Source organism: Lepidothrix coronata, unplaced genomic scaffold (genome assembly GCF_001604755.1).
Source record: "Lepidothrix coronata isolate B3197 unplaced genomic scaffold, Lepidothrix_coronata-1.0 Scaffold37, whole genome shotgun sequence".
NCBI lineage: Eukaryota > Metazoa > Chordata > Aves > Passeriformes > Pipridae > Lepidothrix > Lepidothrix coronata.
Genome location: NW_016690217.1, coordinates 435550 through 443876, shown reverse-complemented (window position 1 = coordinate 443876; position 8327 = coordinate 435550). Strand labels below are relative to the sequence as shown.

At 46.6% G+C, this 8327-nt stretch overlaps 1 protein-coding gene across 3 annotated transcripts in view; it reads left to right on the top strand.

Annotated features, from left to right (window-relative positions):
* The first annotated feature begins 1297 nt into the window (after window positions 1–1297).
* PLPPR1 (phospholipid phosphatase related 1) overlaps window positions 1298–8327 on the top strand; it is a 134204-nt gene continuing 127174 nt past the window's right edge. Inside the window, exon 1 of one of the 3 annotated variants that reach the window (XM_017812699.1) lies at window positions 1298–1316. The gene's annotated coding sequence lies outside the window, so the exon portion shown is untranslated. Of the gene's footprint in view, window positions 1317–1549; window positions 1574–1714; window positions 1804–8327 lie in introns of those variants that run through there. The other 2 variants (XM_017812698.1, XM_017812695.1) reach the window with 2 other exon arrangements.

Below are 8327 nucleotides of genomic sequence, written 5' to 3'. Positions count from 1 at the left end.
ACCCATCAAGGACAGTAGATGACACTTCACTTATGGAGGGATATGAAAGAAACAATAAAACTGCAGGGACCAGAAGCTGCAAGGAAGACATTTTCATATTGGTTTCCAAGCAATCATTCTTGAAATTAAGGTAATTTGATTGATTTCTTGAATAAATAGCAATCTTTGGGTATGATCAGACCAATGCTTCTGATGCTGTTGCACTGCTTAAGTGAACAGGGTTACCCTGTCTCCTTCATTGGGCTGTGTCTGTGCTCCTGGTGTCTTAGAAAGGAAAAGGGCATTGGATACACAAATGTTTTCCTCTGCATTGCAGCAGACAAAACTTAACACTTCTCAACCTTGAGTGAAAAACTTTACACTACTCGTCTGGTTGTGCTCCTATGTTCATGTGGCCAGTGATGCATACTGGTGAGACACAAACAGTCTTACTGGCCTTACTGGTGATCTCTGGCTGATAATGAAATGCGGGAGTGAAGAATACCCAAAAATGCTTCTGCAGCTACCTTGGCAACTGAGGAATGAAACTCTATTGCTCCACAGATAAAAACTGTGTTTCTATGATTTACTCCAGCTCGTGGGTGCTATTTTTTTTCCATTTTACACTTAAGGCATATTGGCAAGAGCATGTCACACGCTTGTTGGAAGCCAGGACTCTGTGCTCATTTGCAGTAGAAAATCCCCTGGGTCACATTTTTCTTTGCCCTGCCAGCTAGGAATCTAGCTTGAATATAGTTGGGGTGGTACCATCCTCAGTTATAGTAACACATCTGGGACTTGGAGGCAAATCTAAGCCTAACACAGAGAAAGCATAAGCTATTCTATGTTCTCACTGATCTCATAAGGCAGTTTGTAGAGGACAAAGTTATGTTGGGTACCATGAATTCAGGGTGTCCCAGCAGCTCCTGCACAGCAGGATCTGCTCAGGTGGATGGGGGGGGGAGGAGGGGGCACGGGTGGTTTTTGAGTTGGGGCCCAAACGGCGTTGGTCAGCAGTCCTGCCTGGTGCCTCTGGAAGGGATGCCAGCATTGCCAAGATCTGGACCAGGATCTACATCCCACCCTGCTGCCATTGACAACCCCTCTAACTCAGCGCATCCCCAGGGTTTTGAGGCATCAACACCGCTACGGGTCACCCAGACCCCATCCTCCTGTTCCTTGGTTGATTTTCTGCTCCCTCCCTTTTCGGGTGGTGGAGTCCCGCCCGCGGTGATGCCGCAGGGCGAAGTCGCAGGAGCAGCGTGATGCCCGCGGTGGGACCGGCGCTGGAGCAGCCGGGAGACCCTCCAACCCCCGCCAGGCACTGCCGACTGCAGGTAGCGATGTCCCCAGGCGGCGGACTCGGCCCCGGCCCTCAAGGAAGGGACCCGGCTCCAGCCCCCAGGGAGGGGACAGCCTGGGAGAAAGGGGCCGAGCGCGGGGAACCAAGGCGGCTCGGAGGGTCCCGCTCCCCCCTCCCCTGCATTCCGCCCGCCCCTCCCGGCCGGCCCCTGTCCCCTCCCTCCGCCCCGCCGCCGGGAGGGGGCTGGAGCCTGGTCCGGCGCCCGGGGAAGCAGAGGAGGAGAGGCGGACGGTGGGGAAGGAGCTGCGCCGGCTTCTCCTGCGGGCAGCGCCAGGGGGAATCGGGGTGGGAAGGGGGGCGAGGAGGACGAGGCAGTAGAGGAGGCGGGCGGCGCAGAGAGGGAGTCCCGGCGCCGGCCCTCCCCGCCGCGGCGGAGGGCGGACCACGATGCCCAGCCGGGGTGCGCTGCCCGCCCGCCCGCCCGGACACCGCCGCCCGTAGCGGGGCCGCCGCAGCGCGGGGTGAGCGGAGCCGGGGGGCGCGGGGGTTGCCCGTGCGGGGCCGGGGGGGCTGCGGCGGGCGGCGGGAGCTGGGGCGAGGCGAGGCGGCGGCTTCCCTGCTCCGCGCTGCAGAGCGGGCCGGGATGCGGGATGCGGTGGGTCGGTGTCGGGGGTGGCGGAAGCGGCGCGGGGACATCGCCACGGGGTGCGCTGCTCCTCTCGGGGGCGGGGGGCCCTTTTCTCGCGGCAGGTGCCGGCTGGCCCTTCGCCCTCCTTTCTCCACGGGACTTCCCCCGGGAACACCCCTGGGAACACTTCGGAAAGAGGGTCGGTGGCCGCCGGCTGTGCCCCCTCTTTGCGGCGGGGCCGCGCGGGTGGGCTGCGGTGAGGGAGGGGGCTGCGGCGGCCACAGGGCATGATGGACGCGCCGCATGCGGGGAGAGAGGCTTTGGAGCAGAGATGCTAAAATGCCACCGCGTGCGATGTCCCTGTCAGGTCTGGATGCTTTTTGAGCGACCTCCCGCCACTGGAGTCTTTCTGCATCTCTGGAAAACCCCGGTGGTTCGGGAAGGAGAGAAATGCAGGCGTTTTGATCAGCTGTCATTGATAGCTTGCAGGTAGTGAGATGAGGTTTCCAAGCTCTGAGGTTGTACAGTAGTTCTCTGGCTCCTTGTAGGCGAATACTTGAAAAATAAATGTGTCAGAGTAACAGCCCCCGTCTTGCATGCTATGTGGTCTTTTGTGGGGCGTGAAGGCACCTAGTACAGAGCAGGGATTCCAGCTGACATCCCCCGTGCTTCAAATGAGATGGGTATGGTGAGAGAAAAGAGAGATCATGGCTTTGTGTACAGATTTGTGCCTGTTTATATTCGGGCATGACACCAAGTTTTTTAAAAAACATGTCATTTGAGTACAATGGGCTTTTGTGCTTGATTTGAGAAGGAAGGTTTCTGGAGAAGTTACTGTAGAAGGGGTTACCTCTGAGGTGGAGGCTACTTGGTATGATTCCCCTCAGCCCTTGCATTTCAGGATCCTGTTTAGTTTGAGGACATTGCTATTTTTTAAGACATCACTCTTTTTTAAGTCATCTCCCTGCTGTCATGTCTGATTTTTGGGTTGGCTATCTCTAAAAATAAAGACTGGTAAGACCTTAGGGGAAGGCCTTTATGCATCTGTCCACAAGTAACTTTGAATGTGCTGTACAGGATGAGAATCTGCTTTCGAGGCTTGACACAGGGGAGGAAAAAGGACAAAATTTACATCACCTAGGGATCTGTCAATTACTGGGAGCTATGACAACAGCTCTCTACTACTCTCCCTTATTTATTTGTATTCCTTCCTCTCCTCCAACTTTCATTGCTAGCTCTCATGTGGCATATTTCAGTGTTGGCTTATGCCCACTCTGAGTGGAAAACCAGTGATGCTGAAAAACATGCTAAACCAATGTGTAACAAGAATGATATTCAGTACTATGTCTCCTTTGATGGCGCATGTGAACTTGTTTCTATAGAGACTTACTGGCTAGCCATTGGTGCTTATTAACCTATTTCAACATACACAACAAAGATCATGTTTGTTTTTTTTTTTTTCTTATGATTGATGAGACATCGGAGGAGAGAAAGACCTGGTGGGGAAGAGTATCCTTAATTCCTGAGCCATGGAGTCACATATGTTCAGTTACAGATGTGCTTGGTCTGTAGGTGTGTAATTGGAGACGTATTTTGACTGGATTGAGAGAGTTCAGTAGCAGAAGAAGGAGATTTTTGAATTTGCAATTGCTTTATACCTTTTTTTTTGGTAATACTGTACCTGAATTTTCTTTGAAAGCTGTGGTCATCATGAAAAATCTTGATTTTTTTTTTTTTTTTGCTTAGTCTTCCCTGCCTCTTTGTTCAATGCTAGGAGTCTGCCTACCATTGCACTTTGTTGTTTTTAGGGTTTTTTAGAATTGGCAAACATTTCCATAATTATTACTTCTATCAGATAATATGCTGAACTGATTAGCCTATTTTCTAGTGCTCTAATTTTTCTTGTTAATAGTTTCTGCAGCCTCAAATATCTTGCAGTTCTGTGGGTAATACAACAGCATGATGGAGGTGTGTTTTTCCAGTTGTGTTCAGGAAGAGCTAATGTGAATATCACTTTGGGATTTTATTGTGGAATTATCACTTATTGTGGAACTAGGCCCTCAATATATGCAAAACTGTCTAATGGAAAACAGCTACCTATCGTCAGTGCTTGAAAAAAGCATTCCTTTAATCCACTCATGCTGTCCTATGTGTACTGATTGAAGTTATGGAGAAAGACAAACTTTTTAAGTTGGTGACTCTTCAGGAGTAAGATCTGCCTTCAACATTATTTTTCCCCATTGTTGTTTCCTGAAAATAAAGGTAGCACAAAAACAAATTCTGTAGTGCTGATGCCAGAAGCCTTTGTGAGCCTGTCTTTTCTCTCTCTAACTGGTTTGTGCCCAGAAAATCTGCGATACGTGGTCAGTTCTCCACTTATTTTCACACAAGGGTGCTAAAATCAGCTGTGCTACCTTGTTCTGAGTGACTGAAATCAGTGGTTATTTCTTAGCAAGTGAGAACACCCCAGGTTGTGACAGCTTTTGAAGCCTTTGCTGTGTCTTTAGTCTGTTGCTGTGTCTTTAGTCCATTGCTTCCCAGGTGAGATTCCCATGTGAATTAAATCAGTTCAGTTTTTGTTCCGTCACTCTTGTTGGCAGCTGAGAGATTAGTTCTCCTGAAATTGCTGCATGGTGTCTGCTGTGGCTGTGACTGGTTGTTGGTGACGCTCGGTGCTTTGAAGTTCCCAACTCTGGAGGATGGCTTGATGTTACATTGAAACCTGCAGATTTAGCCCTATACTATTCCCAGGACATATTTTCTTAATTTTTTCATGTATCTTTTTTGTTTGTTTATTTGTTTTTATTTTGTTTGGTTTTAATCTGATGACAGAAAAGACAGTGCAAACATCAATCTGCAAGCCCAGTTCTTCTCTGAAGAGCACCCAAAGCTCTTGGGGTTTTTAACTGGTAGACGTTTGGACAGGGCATAAACACAAAAATAATGACCAACATGTTTATTGCTACTGCTGTGTGAAGTTGGTGCCGCAGCTTGCTCACATGTCCTCTCTCACATATTTAGGTATTGTTTGCTGGGTTTGCATATCCAGACTGAAACTTGCTTTTCAGTGGTGCTTTTCAGAAAATGCTGCTTGGCAGCAGCTGAGAGACCCATTGTGAATGGCATTGTTGTTCATGATGCATGTCCTGATTCCGAAAATCTGGTGCTTTTGTTACATTTGTGCTCCCACCAACATCTATTGGATGGAATGAGCAGGGGTTGAAGAGGAGAGGCTACAGAATCAGTAGCTACTTTTAGTAATCATTAGCTGGGGTGTTTTATATGGGCCCGACATTCACTCTTTTTCTCCCTTTTTGGAAAATCTGCTTTATTGGTGGTGTGTACCCAGTGCACTGTCAAAACAGTGCTGAATTGCCTGCCCATGTTGTAAATAATCAGACCTTCTTGTAAGAGTATGTAGTGACAGGACAAGGGGGAATGGCTTCAGACTGAAAGAGAGTAGGTTTATATTAGAAATTAGAAAAAAATCTTTACTGTGGGAGTGATGAGGCACTGGAACAGGTTGTCTAGAGCAGTTGTAGCTGCCCCATCCCTGGAAGTGTTCAAAGCCAGGTTGGATGGGACCCTGAGCAGCCTGGTCTACTGGAAGGTGTCTCTGCCTGTGGCAGGGGCATTGGAACAAGATGATCTTTAAGGTCCCTTCCAACCAAACTGTTCTATGATTCTATGAATCATCTGGGGGCAATTACACACAGTCCTAGGGAATTGAGGGCAGTGTCATTCATATGGTAGTCTTTGTTGTGCTGCTTTTTTTTCCTAATAAGCAAGTGGGTTGATGTTTGTTCATCCTTTTGAAGTACAAGATTACTTTCCTTACCTAAGTGGGTTTCTGTGTTTTATTTCAAAAGGGTTGAAGTTTGTTAGTGTGGGATATAGGATCCCAGAACAGTGTCTGGAATGTATTGTGCAGCTTCCAAACTTTCTGGTTATACTGAAAATCATATGGGAGTGATTGAGGATATAATTAGTCTGAACAGGGTGGCCACAGGCAGAGGAGTGAGGACAGAATGGGCTTATACATATAAGACAGTGTTTTGATCCATTTTTCTGAAGGATTCATGCTGCATTATTCTCGTATCTTAACCAGAACGAGAATTAGCTTGAGGGCAGATCCATGTGCAGAGATGTGCTGATCATTCATTTACCATGTCCTCTAGGGATCTGAGGATCAGCATAAATTATAAAGGCACGCTGCTTATTGCCATATGACAGAATTGTGTCTGCCAGATAGAGATTTAAAGTTTTCTGTGGGCTTGGACATCCTTTGAATTTGGAGTAAGGCTTCTGCTTTTCTTGTTTTAGAGGTGTTACTGGAATTCATGACCATACAGGTCAGTCACATTGCCACACTGACACATATTCTCTACTCCTTTAAGCCATTTTTTAAATAGCCTTGACAATACATGGCTCCTTTGATTTTTATTTTCTCTTTGTTGTTCTCTAGCAAGTGGAAGGGTGCTCCTTTGCTCAGAAAATTTGTCTCATGGAGGAGCAACATTTACAGTTAATGGCTCTTGCTGTTGATGACCAAGGTTTTGTAGAAATCATGGCAAATGCCTGTGAGACACTAATATTTTTGGCAGCTCTAAGGTCACTGATTTTAAAATTGAACTCAGCACAGTTGAAAAATTGAGCTTCATTCCTAAGCCTGTCTGAGGACAAATGATGTGTAAGATAAAGAAATATGTCTGAATCTCATCCTGGTTGTCCCTGAATGCCTGCTCAGAGCTTGTCAAAGCTCACGTTTCTAGAGAACCTGAGAGCTGACCCTTGTAGAAGAGCTGCCCTATTCAGTAACTTAAACAGGAACATGAAATTGCAGTGTGAATTTTCATAGATGTTTCTTGTGCTGCTTTTTACTGCTTACTTGAGGCTCCAGTGAATTCAGCATCCTGCTTCACCACCCGTCAGTTTAAATCCATCAAAAAGTAGAGGAGGAGAAGAAAAAAATCCAACTTCAATGGAAACATACACTGCAAAAGGCAGTTGTATCACATTTATATTCTGCTGTGTGCTTCTGCCACCCACACTTCTAAAATACTCAGTGATGGCAAAATGAAGTACATTTCATTTCTACATATACAAATATTGTATTTGCTGAGTAATTTCTGGTAGCTCTTCTATGGTAACTTATTTTTCTACTTGTTCCAGGCCTTCCTCCATTCCTTGTGTATGGAGGGGGATGTTTAGTAGTGCAAGAACTAAAGAGAAACTCAGCTATTTTTTTTTAACTGACTGAGGTATTAACTTGAAAAATGTAATTTCATGAAGTGCAGCTGGGATTTTTGGAGCATCCCATTAGAACCACTTATGGGAGAAAGGCAGAGAATTGGAAAAATGAAGAGTCATTGTAAAAGGGTGCTTTTTCTTAGAACACCTATATCATTCTCTCTTGTGCTCAAAGCTTGCTAGTAATACCAGTAAAACACACTCATTAATCTGTCAGAGCCACAAAGTTCTGATAGGAAGGCCGTATTTGGATACATGAAGCCAGAAGAACTGTTTACGTAGACTTGTGAGGGACTCTTGCACTGTCACAGAGCAAACTCATGCTAAAGCTCTCCTGCCTCCTGATATGCCATGCCAGCTCAGCCAGCAGACCTGAGGACAAGCAGGACAAGGGCAGGACAGCCTACAAAATGCAGGGCTGTAGGGTGACAACCCCAGCAGACTGGAAAGTGTCCCCAAATGCCATTTGTTTCTTTGTAAGGATTGTGCCCTCAGACTGCAGAGCACAACAGTGCTGCTGATGAGGACGCCCTGGGATGCTGTCCATACAGGAGGGAAAAGACACTGAATGTGTTGAACAGGAGTGTTTGCACATTGTTTTGGGGTGATTTGGGGAGATATCAAGTAGCTCAAAACCTTTGGTAGGTTACAGAACTATTGGTTGTAATCTACCATTCTGAAAGTGGAACAGATTTTAAAGAACTGAGTGTGAAAAATTATTGGACACTGGATCATCAGAGCAACTGGGATATTCAGGGATTTAAATTGCTGGTAGAAAGGGCTCCACCTTGAGAAATGTTTGGTGATATGGGTATATTTCTTAAGTGCAGGACCAGGTCAGGCAGAAGACACCAGTCTCCAGCGTTACACTTCTAACACTGGGCTGAGTCAAGGGAATTTCAGGCCTCCCCAGTGCAAATGTGAGCCATAAACTGATGAAGGTTTCACATCGTTGCATCACTCACACAAATAATTCTCAGTTATCTTGAGAATACAGTGAATGTTATTTGGAAAGACATGAGAAGGTGTAACACAGTTTGTCAGTCTTGAAAGCCATTAGGAGCAGGTAATGTTTTTCAGCAAATAAAATCATGGCTAGGCTTCGTGAACGAAGATTTGGGAAGGCTCTATCCACATTTGCTACAGGCACACTGGTGGCTTATGAGG